This window comes from Hyla sarda, unplaced genomic scaffold (assembly GCF_029499605.1).
Source record: "Hyla sarda isolate aHylSar1 unplaced genomic scaffold, aHylSar1.hap1 scaffold_660, whole genome shotgun sequence".
NCBI classification, from domain to species: domain Eukaryota; kingdom Metazoa; phylum Chordata; class Amphibia; order Anura; family Hylidae; genus Hyla; species Hyla sarda.
This window is the reverse complement of record NW_026610676.1, coordinates 36,847-49,776: the sequence shown is the minus strand read 5'-3', so window position 1 is coordinate 49,776 and position 12,930 is coordinate 36,847. Positions and strand designations below refer to the sequence as shown.

At 46.1% G+C, this 12,930-nt stretch overlaps 6 non-coding genes across 6 annotated transcripts; all 6 read left to right on the top strand.

The window, feature by feature from the left end:
* The first annotated feature begins 1,159 nt into the window (after positions 1–1,159).
* On the top strand, positions 1,160–1,350 carry LOC130342939 (U2 spliceosomal RNA). The gene has a single exon (XR_008882391.1). It is a non-coding gene; the product is annotated as a U2 spliceosomal RNA (small nuclear RNA).
* Positions 1,351–3,429: 2,079 nt separating this feature from the next.
* LOC130342938 (U2 spliceosomal RNA) lies at positions 3,430–3,620 on the top strand. The gene has a single exon (XR_008882390.1). It is a non-coding gene; the product is annotated as a U2 spliceosomal RNA (small nuclear RNA).
* Positions 3,621–5,707: 2,087 nt separating this feature from the next.
* LOC130342937 (U2 spliceosomal RNA) lies at positions 5,708–5,898 on the top strand. The gene has a single exon (XR_008882389.1). It is a non-coding gene; the product is annotated as a U2 spliceosomal RNA (small nuclear RNA).
* Positions 5,899–7,984: 2,086 nt separating this feature from the next.
* LOC130342935 (U2 spliceosomal RNA) lies at positions 7,985–8,175 on the top strand. Its single transcript, XR_008882388.1, has one exon. It is a non-coding gene; the product is annotated as a U2 spliceosomal RNA (small nuclear RNA).
* Positions 8,176–10,262: 2,087 nt separating this feature from the next.
* On the top strand, positions 10,263–10,453 carry LOC130342934 (U2 spliceosomal RNA). The gene has a single exon (XR_008882387.1). It is a non-coding gene; the product is annotated as a U2 spliceosomal RNA (small nuclear RNA).
* A 2,080-nt stretch (positions 10,454–12,533) lies between these two features.
* On the top strand, positions 12,534–12,724 carry LOC130342933 (U2 spliceosomal RNA). Its single transcript, XR_008882386.1, has one exon. It is a non-coding gene; the product is annotated as a U2 spliceosomal RNA (small nuclear RNA).
* The last annotated feature ends 206 nt before the right edge of the window (positions 12,725–12,930 follow it).

Here is a 12,930-nt window from a genome sequence, read left to right as displayed (position 1 = left end):
GAAAAATCAGTATAAATCCTTAGAAAATTATCCCCCAGTGTCTCCATCTGCTGGCGGTATTGAATAAGCATTGCTGCACTGATGGGGTATGCATTAGACGAAAAAAAAGAAGAAAAAGAAGAATAATACGCCCAGAAAAGAGGCGAAAAGGAGAAAAACGTAAAAAAACGTGAAAAAAAAGTAAGAGGAAGAGAAGGGAAAAAAAGGTGGAAATGGGTTTAAAAGTGATTTCGGCGGAGATATATATATATATATATATATATATATATATATATATATATATATACGCGCACACACACACATATATATAAACGTATTCTCCGTTGAGATATTGCAGCCGCTGCTGTGTCCAGGCCCAGGAGCCTTAGCACTGTGCTGTGATGTCACTCAATACCACTGACATCACTAGGTGTAAACAACATCTCTCCTTTGCTGTGTATGTGACTATGGAGCTGTTTGGTGATGTCGTCTATTATGGCCTTCATAGAAGCAACAGGAGATTGTTGCATCCATCTAGAACCCTCAGAACTACAGTGCTATGATGTCACTCACTTCCACAGGCCTTGCAGAGTGTAAACAACAACAACCCAGCTTTGTTGTGTATGTAACCATAGGGATTTGTGATGTCACCTAGAACCTTCACAGCAGCGACAGCTTTATGAGGAGCATCAGCACTGCTCTGCCTGAGCAGAACCATCACCGCCATAGGTTGTCAAATAACCCGGGTTTAACCCACACAGGTAAGTCCAATGGGGTGCAGGCATGTCCTCTATGCTTACAGCTTCCCGTGGGTGTTGGTTTGATACCGTTTGGGGACAGCCAAGGAGGCATCTGCAGGCAACAAAGGTAGGTGTGTGCTTGTGTGTGTGTTTCCTATGCAGATCCTAAGCCCAGTGTCACATGCAAGTAGGAGGAGTAAGAAGGGTTCCTGGCAAATCCGGGTTATGGATTGCATTTAAAAAGGCCCCGTGGGAGTGCAATGGGCCCCTGTCTTGCTGCTTAGCAATAATGGTATGGGTTTAGGTTCTGCTGTGTGTACTGGTGGTTGACTGCCCCCCAGCCCAGAGTGTGCATGGAAAATTGTCTGGCAGCCTCCCTGACAGCAAGCAGTGATAGTGCCCATGAAGGGGACCTTGTTGGGCCCGCCCCTTTCACGGTTATCGCTTCTCGGCCTTTTGGCTAAGATCAAGTGTAGTATCTGTTCTTATCAGTTTAATATCTGATACGTCCCCTATCTGGGGACCATATATTAAATGGATTTTTGAGAACGGGGGCCGATTTCGAAGCTTGCTTCCGTCGCCCTATGCATTGACCCGATATGGCAGTATCTTCGGGTACAGTGCACCACCCCCTTACAGGGTTAAAAAGAAAGATTCCTACTTTCATTGCTACCTGCTTGCTGGCTAGCCAGCTAGCCAGCCCTGTGGGCCTTGCTGCTGCTGCTGCTGCAGCCAAAAAACAAAAGGTGGTGCTGCTGCTGCTTCTGCTTCTGCTTGTGTCTGGCCGCTGTTGGAGCGTCCAGGCACAGGACTTCTGCTGCTGCTGACTAAATGGCCTCCTTAATTGGATCATTTGAGTAGCCAGCACACCTGTGCAGGTAGGGCATGACATGATAGGCAGCTGCCTTGATAGCGGGTGGGTGCTGAATGTTCCTAATTGACAAAATAAGATTAATGCTTATGAAGAAATATAAAATCTCATCCCTTCCCCAATATCGCGCCACACCCCTACCCCTTAATTCCCTGGTTGAACTTGATGGACATATGTCTTTTTTCGACCGTACTAACTATGTAACTATGTAACATAACATGGGGGGGGGGGTCTCCTGGCTGTTCACACAGGTGTGTCATTGCTGTACATTGACCATGCATTGCTTCTGTGGTATTGCAAAGGCAAAGACAAATGCTTCCAGCCATCCATTGCACTAATGGATTGGTCATCAGCTGGCTGTCTATGTCCCGCATCAATATAGACCAAAGTACAGAGGGTTAGGCTATGCTATTGTGCACCTACCTGATGCATCAGAAGGTGCGAGGCCCTTGCTAAATTCTGTGCACAGACTTTGAGATCTATGCTTTAGACTGTATCTAAACCTGCTCCAACATGGACTGACATTCTGGCCTACTTTCAGCCGATGCGACTTGTCTGTCGCTGAACAGTCGCTTTTTATGTATTCAGCACCTATGTATAATGTTGTAAAAATGCTCTAGAAGCTAAAGTCGCAGAAATGTCACACATATTTGGCCTGCAACTTTCTGTGCGACAAATTCAGACAGGAAAAATCAGTATAAATCCTTAGAAAATTATCCCCCAGTGTCTCCATCTGCTGGCGGTATTGAATAAGCATTGCTGCACTGATGGGGTATGCATTAGACGAAAAAAAAGAAGAAAAAGAAGAATAATACGCCCAGAAAAGAGGCGAAAAGGAGAAAAACGTAAAAAAACGTGAAAAAAAAGTAAGAGGAAGAGAAGGGAAAAAAAGGTGGAAATGGGTTTAGAAGTGATTTCGGCGGAGAAATATATATATATATATATATATATATATATATATATATACGCGCACACACACACATATATATAAACGTATTCTCCGTTGAGATATTGCAGCCGCTGCTGTGTCCAGGCCCAGGAGCCTTAGCACTGTGCTGTGATGTCACTCAATACCACTGACATCACTAGGTGTAAACAACATCTCTCCTTTGCTGTGTATGTGACTATGGAGCTGTTTGGTGATGTCGTCTATTATGGCCTTCATAGAAGCAACAGGAGATTGTTGCATCCATCTAGAACCCTCAGAACTACAGTGCTATGATGTCACTCACTTCCACAGGCCTTGCAGAGTGTAAACAACAACAACCCAGCTTTGTTGTGTATGTAACCATAGGGATTTGTGATGTCACCTAGAACCTTCACAGCAGCGACAGCTTTATGAGGAGCATCAGCACTGCTCTGCCTGAGCAGAACCATCACCGCCATAGGTTGTCAAATAACCCGGGTTTAACCCACACAGGTAAGTCCAATGGGGTGCAGGCATGTCCTCTATGCTTACAGCTTCCCGTGGGTGTTGGTTTGATACCGTTTGGGGACAGCCAAGGAGGCATCTGCAGGCAACAAAGGTAGGTGTGTGCTTGTGTGTGTGTTTCCTATGCAGATCCTAAGCCCAGTGTCACATGCAAGTAGGAGGAGTAAGAAGGGTTCCTGGCAAATCCGGGTTATGGATTGCATTTAAAAAGGCCCCGTGGGAGTGCAATGGGCCCCTGTCTTGCTGCTTAGCAATAATGGTATGGGTTTAGGTTCTGCTGTGTGTACTGGTGGTTGACTGCCCCCCAGCCCAGAGTGTGCATGGAAAATTGTCTGGCAGCCTCCCTGACAGCAAGCAGTGATAGTGCCCATGAAGGGGACCTTGTTGGGCCCGCCCCTTTCACGGTTATCGCTTCTCGGCCTTTTGGCTAAGATCAAGTGTAGTATCTGTTCTTATCAGTTTAATATCTGATACGTCCCCTATCTGGGGACCATATATTAAATGGATTTTTGAGAACGGGGGCCGATTTCGAAGCTTGCTTCCGTCGCCCTATGCATTGACCCGATATGGCAGTATCTTCGGGTACAGTGCACCACCCCCTTACAGGGTTAAAAAGAAAGATTCCTACTTTCATTGCTACCTGCTTGCTGGCTAGCCAGCTAGCCAGCCCTGTGGGCCTTGCTGCTGCTGCTGCTGCAGCCAAAAAACAAAAGGTGGTGCTGCTGCTGCTTCTGCTTCTGCTTGTGTCTGGCCGCTGTTGGAGCGTCCAGGCACAGGACTTCTGCTGCTGCTGACTAAATGGCCTCCTTAATTGGATCATTTGAGTAGCCAGCACACCTGTGCAGGTAGGGCATGACATGATAGGCAGCTGCCTTGATAGCGGGTGGGTGCTGAATGTTCCTAATTGACAAAATAAGATTAATGCTTATGAAGAAATATAAAATCTCATCCCTTCCCCAATATCGCGCCACACCCCTACCCCTTAATTCCCTGGTTGAACTTGATGGACATATGTCTTTTTTCGACCGTACTAACTATGTAACTATGTAACATAACATGGGGGGGGGGGTCTCCTGGCTGTTCACACAGGTGTGTCATTGCTGTACATTGACCATGCATTGCTTCTGTGGTATTGCAAAGGCAAAGACAAATGCTTCCAGCCATCCATTGCACTAATGGATTGGTCATCAGCTGGCTGTCTATGTCCCGCATCAATATAGACCAAAGTACAGAGGGTTAGGCTATGCTATTGTGCACCTACCTGATGCATCAGAAGGTGCGAGGCCCTTGCTAAATTCTGTGCACAGACTTTGAGATCTATGCTTTAGACTGTATCTAAACCTGCTCCAACATGGACTGACATTCTGGCCTACTTTCAGCCGATGCGACTTGTCTGTCGCTGAACAGTCGCTTTTTATGTATTCAGCACCTATGTATAATGTTGTAAAAATGCTCTAGAAGCTAAAGTCGCAGAAATGTCACACATATTTGGCCTGCAACTTTCTGTGCGACAAATTCAGACAGGAAAAATCAGTATAAATCCTTAGAAAATTATCCCCCAGTGTCTCCATCTGCTGGCGGTATTGAATAAGCATTGCTGCACTGATGGGGTATGCATTAGACGAAAAAAAAGAAGAAAAAGAAGAATAATACGCCCAGAAAAGAGGCGAAAAGGAGAAAAACGTAAAAAAACGTGAAAAAAAAGTAAGAGGAAGAGAAGGGAAAAAAAGGTGGAAATGGGTTTAAAAGTGATTTCGGCGGAGATATATATATATATATATATATATATATATATATATATATATATATATACGCGCACACACACACATATATATAAACGTATTCTCCGTTGAGATATTGCAGCCGCTGCTGTGTCCAGGCCCAGGAGCCTTAGCACTGTGCTGTGATGTCACTCAATACCACTGACATCACTAGGTGTAAACAACATCTCTCCTTTGCTGTGTATGTGACTATGGAGCTGTTTGGTGATGTCGTCTATTATGGCCTTCATAGAAGCAACAGGAGATTGTTGCATCCATCTAGAACCCTCAGAACTACAGTGCTATGATGTCACTCACTTCCACAGGCCTTGCAGAGTGTAAACAACAACAACCCAGCTTTGTTGTGTATGTAACCATAGGGATTTGTGATGTCACCTAGAACCTTCACAGCAGCGACAGCTTTATGAGGAGCATCAGCACTGCTCTGCCTGAGCAGAACCATCACCGCCATAGGTTGTCAAATAACCCGGGTTTAACCCACACAGGTAAGTCCAATGGGGTGCAGGCATGTCCTCTATGCTTACAGCTTCCCGTGGGTGTTGGTTTGATACCGTTTGGGGACAGCCAAGGAGGCATCTGCAGGCAACAAAGGTAGGTGTGTGCTTGTGTGTGTGTTTCCTATGCAGATCCTAAGCCCAGTGTCACATGCAAGTAGGAGGAGTAAGAAGGGTTCCTGGCAAATCCGGGTTATGGATTGCATTTAAAAAGGCCCCGTGGGAGTGCAATGGGCCCCTGTCTTGCTGCTTAGCAATAATGGTATGGGTTTAGGTTCTGCTGTGTGTACTGGTGGTTGACTGCCCCCCAGCCCAGAGTGTGCATGGAAAATTGTCTGGCAGCCTCCCTGACAGCAAGCAGTGATAGTGCCCATGAAGGGGACCTTGTTGGGCCCGCCCCTTTCACGGTTATCGCTTCTCGGCCTTTTGGCTAAGATCAAGTGTAGTATCTGTTCTTATCAGTTTAATATCTGATACGTCCCCTATCTGGGGACCATATATTAAATGGATTTTTGAGAACGGGGGCCGATTTCGAAGCTTGCTTCCGTCGCCCTATGCATTGACCCGATATGGCAGTATCTTCGGGTACAGTGCACCACCCCCTTACAGGGTTAAAAAGAAAGATTCCTACTTTCATTGCTACCTGCTTGCTGGCTAGCCAGCTAGCCAGCCCTGTGGGCCTTGCTGCTGCTGCTGCTGCAGCCAAAAAACAAAAGGTGGTGCTGCTGCTGCTTCTGCTTCTGCTTGTGTCTGGCCGCTGTTGGAGCGTCCAGGCACAGGACTTCTGCTGCTGCTGACTAAATGGCCTCCTTAATTGGATCATTTGAGTAGCCAGCACACCTGTGCAGGTAGGGCATGACATGATAGGCAGCTGCCTTGATAGCGGGTGGGTGCTGAATGTTCCTAATTGACAAAATAAGATTAATGCTTATGAAGAAATATAAAATCTCATCCCTTCCCCAATATCGCGCCACACCCCTACCCCTTAATTCCCTGGTTGAACTTGATGGACATATGTCTTTTTTCGACCGTACTAACTATGTAACTATGTAACATAACATGGGGGGGGGGGGTCTCCTGGCTGTTCACACAGGTGTGTCATTGCTGTACATTGACCATGCATTGCTTCTGTGGTATTGCAAAGGCAAAGACAAATGCTTCCAGCCATCCATTGCACTAATGGATTGGTCATCAGCTGGCTGTCTATGTCCCGCATCAATATAGACCAAAGTACAGAGGGTTAGGCTATGCTATTGTGCACCTACCTGATGCATCAGAAGGTGCGAGGCCCTTGCTAAATTCTGTGCACAGACTTTGAGATCTATGCTTTAGACTGTATCTAAACCTGCTCCAACATGGACTGACATTCTGGCCTACTTTCAGCCGATGCGACTTGTCTGTCGCTGAACAGTCGCTTTTTATGTATTCAGCACCTATGTATAATGTTGTAAAAATGCTCTAGAAGCTAAAGTCGCAGAAATGTCACACATATTTGGCCTGCAACTTTCTGTGCGACAAATTCAGACAGGAAAAATCAGTATAAATCCTTAGAAAATTATCCCCCAGTGTCTCCATCTGCTGGCGGTATTGAATAAGCATTGCTGCACTGATGGGGTATGCATTAGACGAAAAAAAAGAAGAAAAAGAAGAATAATACGCCCAGAAAAGAGGCGAAAAGGAGAAAAACGTAAAAAAACGTGAAAAAAAAGTAAGAGGAAGAGAAGGGAAAAAAAGGTGGAAATGGGTTTAAAAGTGATTTCGGCGGAGAAATATATATATATATATATATATATATATATATATATATATATATACGCGCACACACACACATATATATAAACGTATTCTCCGTTGAGATATTGCAGCCGCTGCTGTGTCCAGGCCCAGGAGCCTTAGCACTGTGCTGTGATGTCACTCAATACCACTGACATCACTAGGTGTAAACAACATCTCTCCTTTGCTGTGTATGTGACTATGGAGCTGTTTGGTGATGTCGTCTATTATGGCCTTCATAGAAGCAACAGGAGATTGTTGCATCCATCTAGAACCCTCAGAACTACAGTGCTATGATGTCACTCACTTCCACAGGCCTTGCAGAGTGTAAACAACAACAACCCAGCTTTGTTGTGTATGTAACCATAGGGATTTGTGATGTCACCTAGAACCTTCACAGCAGCGACAGCTTTATGAGGAGCATCAGCACTGCTCTGCCTGAGCAGAACCATCACCGCCATAGGTTGTCAAATAACCCGGGTTTAACCCACACAGGTAAGTCCAATGGGGTGCAGGCATGTCCTCTATGCTTACAGCTTCCCGTGGGTGTTGGTTTGATACCGTTTGGGGACAGCCAAGGAGGCATCTGCAGGCAACAAAGGTAGGTGTGTGCTTGTGTGTGTGTTTCCTATGCAGATCCTAAGCCCAGTGTCACATGCAAGTAGGAGGAGTAAGAAGGGTTCCTGGCAAATCCGGGTTATGGATTGCATTTAAAAAGGCCCCGTGGGAGTGCAATGGGCCCCTGTCTTGCTGCTTAGCAATAATGGTATGGGTTTAGGTTCTGCTGTGTGTACTGGTGGTTGACTGCCCCCCAGCCCAGAGTGTGCATGGAAAATTGTCTGGCAGCCTCCCTGACAGCAAGCAGTGATAGTGCCCATGAAGGGGACCTTGTTGGGCCCGCCCCTTTCACGGTTATCGCTTCTCGGCCTTTTGGCTAAGATCAAGTGTAGTATCTGTTCTTATCAGTTTAATATCTGATACGTCCCCTATCTGGGGACCATATATTAAATGGATTTTTGAGAACGGGGGCCGATTTCGAAGCTTGCTTCCGTCGCCCTATGCATTGACCCGATATGGCAGTATCTTCGGGTACAGTGCACCACCCCCTTACAGGGTTAAAAAGAAAGATTCCTACTTTCATTGCTACCTGCTTGCTGGCTAGCCAGCTAGCCAGCCCTGTGGGCCTTGCTGCTGCTGCTGCTGCAGCCAAAAAACAAAAGGTGGTGCTGCTGCTGCTTCTGCTTCTGCTTGTGTCTGGCCGCTGTTGGAGCGTCCAGGCACAGGACTTCTGCTGCTGCTGACTAAATGGCCTCCTTAATTGGATCATTTGAGTAGCCAGCACACCTGTGCAGGTAGGGCATGACATGATAGGCAGCTGCCTTGATAGCGGGTGGGTGCTGAATGTTCCTAATTGACAAAATAAGATTAATGCTTATGAAGAAATATAAAATCTCATCCCTTCCCCAATATCGCGCCACACCCCTACCCCTTAATTCCCTGGTTGAACTTGATGGACATATGTCTTTTTTCGACCGTACTAACTATGTAACTATGTAACATAACATGGGGGGGGGGGTCTCCTGGCTGTTCACACAGGTGTGTCATTGCTGTACATTGACCATGCATTGCTTCTGTGGTATTGCAAAGGCAAAGACAAATGCTTCCAGCCATCCATTGCACTAATGGATTGGTCATCAGCTGGCTGTCTATGTCCCGCATCAATATAGACCAAAGTACAGAGGGTTAGGCTATGCTATTGTGCACCTACCTGATGCATCAGAAGGTGCGAGGCCCTTGCTAAATTCTGTGCACAGACTTTGAGATCTATGCTTTAGACTGTATCTAAACCTGCTCCAACATGGACTGACATTCTGGCCTACTTTCAGCCGATGCGACTTGTCTGTCGCTGAACAGTCGCTTTTTATGTATTCAGCACCTATGTATAATGTTGTAAAAATGCTCTAGAAGCTAAAGTCGCAGAAATGTCACACATATTTGGCCTGCAACTTTCTGTGCGACAAATTCAGACAGGAAAAATCAGTATAAATCCTTAGAAAATTATCCCCCAGTGTCTCCATCTGCTGGCGGTATTGAATAAGCATTGCTGCACTGATGGGGTATGCATTAGACGAAAAAAAAGAAGAAAAAGAAGAATAATACGCCCAGAAAAGAGGCGAAAAGGAGAAAAACGTAAAAAAACGTGAAAAAAAAGTAAGAGGAAGAGAAGGGAAAAAAAGGTGGAAATGGGTTTAAAAGTGATTTCGGCGGAGAAATATATATATATATATATATATATATATATATATATATATATATATACGCGCACACACACACATATATATAAACGTATTCTCCGTTGAGATATTGCAGCCGCTGCTGTGTCCAGGCCCAGGAGCCTTAGCACTGTGCTGTGATGTCACTCAATACCACTGACATCACTAGGTGTAAACAACATCTCTCCTTTGCTGTGCATGTGACTATGGAGCTGTTTGGTGATGTCGTCTATTATGGCCTTCATAGAAGCAACAGGAGATTGTTGCATCCATCTAGAACCCTCAGAACTACAGTGCTATGATGTCACTCACTTCCACAGGCCTTGCAGAGTGTAAACAACAACAACCCAGCTTTGTTGTGTATGTAACCATAGGGATTTGTGATGTCACCTAGAACCTTCACAGCAGCGACAGCTTTATGAGGAGCATCAGCACTGCTCTGCCTGAGCAGAACCATCACCGCCATAGGTTGTCAAATAACCCGGGTTTAACCCACACAGGTAAGTCCAATGGGGTGCAGGCATGTCCTCTATGCTTACAGCTTCCCGTGGGTGTTGGTTTGATACCGTTTGGGGACAGCCAAGGAGGCATCTGCAGGCAACAAAGGTAGGTGTGTGCTTGTGTGTGTGTTTCCTATGCAGATCCTAAGCCCAGTGTCACATGCAAGTAGGAGGAGTAAGAAGGGTTCCTGGCAAATCCGGGTTATGGATTGCATTTAAAAAGGCCCCGTGGGAGTGCAATGGGCCCCTGTCTTGCTGCTTAGCAATAATGGTATGGGTTTAGGTTCTGCTGTGTGTACTGGTGGTTGACTGCCCCCCAGCCCAGAGTGTGCATGGAAAATTGTCTGGCAGCCTCCCTGACAGCAAGCAGTGATAGTGCCCATGAAGGGGACCTTGTTGGGCCCGCCCCTTTCACGGTTATCGCTTCTCGGCCTTTTGGCTAAGATCAAGTGTAGTATCTGTTCTTATCAGTTTAATATCTGATACGTCCCCTATCTGGGGACCATATATTAAATGGATTTTTGAGAACGGGGGCCGATTTCGAAGCTTGCTTCCGTCGCCCTATGCATTGACCCGATATGGCAGTATCTTCGGGTACAGTGCACCACCCCCTTACAGGGTTAAAAAGAAAGATTCCTACTTTCATTGCTACCTGCTTGCTGGCTAGCCAGCTAGCCAGCCCTGTGGGCCTTGCTGCTGCTGCTGCTGCAGCCAAAAAACAAAAGGTGGTGCTGCTGCTGCTTCTGCTTGTGTCTGGCCGCTGTTGGAGCGTCCAGGCACAGGACTTCTGCTGCTGCTGACTAAATGGCCTCCTTAATTGGATCATTTGAGTAGCCAGCACACCTGTGCAGGTAGGGCATGACATGATAGGCAGCTGCCTTGATAGCGGGTGGGTGCTGAATGTTCCTAATTGACAAAATAAGATTAATGCTTATGAAGAAATATAAAATCTCATCCCTTCCCCAATATCGCGCCACACCCCTACCCCTTAATTCCCTGGTTGAACTTGATGGACATATGTCTTTTTTCGACCGTACTAACTATGTAACTATGTAACATAACATGGGGGGGGGGTCTCCTGGCTGTTCACACAGGTGTGTCATTGCTGTACATTGACCATGCATTGCTTCTGTGGTATTGCAAAGGCAAAGACAAATGCTTCCAGCCATCCATTGCACTAATGGATTGGTCATCAGCTGGCTGTCTATGTCCCGCATCAATATAGACCAAAGTACAGAGGGTTAGGCTATGCTATTGTGCACCTACCTGATGCATCAGAAGGTGCGAGGCCCTTGCTAAATTCTGTGCACAGACTTTGAGATCTATGCTTTAGACTGTATCTAAACCTGCTCCAACATGGACTGACATTCTGGCCTACTTTCAGCCGATGCGACTTGTCTGTCGCTGAACAGTCGCTTTTTATGTATTCAGCACCTATGTATAATGTTGTAAAAATGCTCTAGAAGCTAAAGTCGCAGAAATGTCACACATATTTGGCCTGCAACTTTCTGTGCGACAAATTCAGACAGGAAAAATCAGTATAAATCCTTAGAAAATTATCCCCCAGTGTCTCCATCTGCTGGCGGTATTGAATAAGCATTGCTGCACTGATGGGGTATGCATTAGACGAAAAAAAAGAAGAAAAAGAAGAATAATACGCCCAGAAAAGAGGCGAAAAGGAGAAAAACGTAAAAAAACGTGAAAAAAAAGTAAGAGGAAGAGAAGGGAAAAAAAGGTGGAAATGGGTTTAAAAGTGATTTCGGCGGAGAAATATATATATATATATATATATATATATATATATATATATATATATATACGCGCACACACACATATATATAAACGTATTCTCCGTTGAGATATTGCAGCCGCTGCTGTGTCCAGGCCCAGGAGCCTTAGCACTGTGCTGTGATGTCACTCAATACCACTGACATCACTAGGTGTAAACAACATCTCTCCTTTGCTGTGTATGTGACTATGGAGCTGTTTGGTGATGTCGTCTATTATGGCCTTCATAGAAGCAACAGGAGATTGTTGCATCCATCTAGAACCCTCAGAACTACAGTGCTATGATGTCACTCACTTCCACAGGCCTTGCAGAGTGTAAACAACAACAACCCAGCTTTGTTGTGTATGTAACCATAGGGATTTGTGATGTCACCTAGAACCTTCACAGCAGCGACAGCTTTATGAGGAGCATCAGCACTGCTCTGCCTGAGCAGAACCATCACCGCCATAGGTTGTCAAATAACCCGGGTTTAACCCACACAGGTAAGTCCAATGGGGTGCAGGCATGTCCTCTATGCTTACAGCTTCCCGTGGGTGTTGGTTTGATACCGTTTGGGGACAGCCAAGGAGGCATCTGCAGGCAACAAAGGTAGGTGTGTGCTTGTGTGTGTGTTTCCTATGCAGATCCTAAGCCCAGTGTCACATGCAAGTAGGAGGAGTAAGAAGGGTTCCTGGCAAATCCGGGTTATGGATTGCATTTAAAAAGGCCCCGTGGGAGTGCAATGGGCCCCTGTCTTGCTGCTTAGCAATAATGGTATGGGTTTAGGTTCTGCTGTGTGTACTGGTGGTTGACTGCCCCCCAGCCCAGAGTGTGCATGGAAAATTGTCTGGCAGCCTCCCTGACAGCAAGCAGTGATAGTGCCCATGAAGGGGACCTTGTTGGGCCCGCCCCTTTCACGGTTATCGCTTCTCGGCCTTTTGGCTAAGATCAAGTGTAGTATCTGTTCTTATCAGTTTAATATCTGATACGTCCCCTATCTGGGGACCATATATTAAATGGATTTTTGAGAACGGGGGCCGATTTCGAAGCTTGCTTCCGTCGCCCTATGCATTGACCCGATATGGCAGTATCTTCGGGTACAGTGCACCACCCCCTTACAGGGTTAAAAAGAAAGATTCCTACTTTCATTGCTACCTGCTTGCTGGCTAGCCAGCTAGCCAGCCCTGTGGGCCTTGCTGCTGCTGCTGCTGCAGCCAAAAAACAAAAGGTGGTGCTGCTGCTGCTTCTGCTTCTGCTTGTGTCTGGCCGCTGTTGGAGCGTCCAGGCACAGGACTTCTGCTGCTGCTGACTAAATGGCC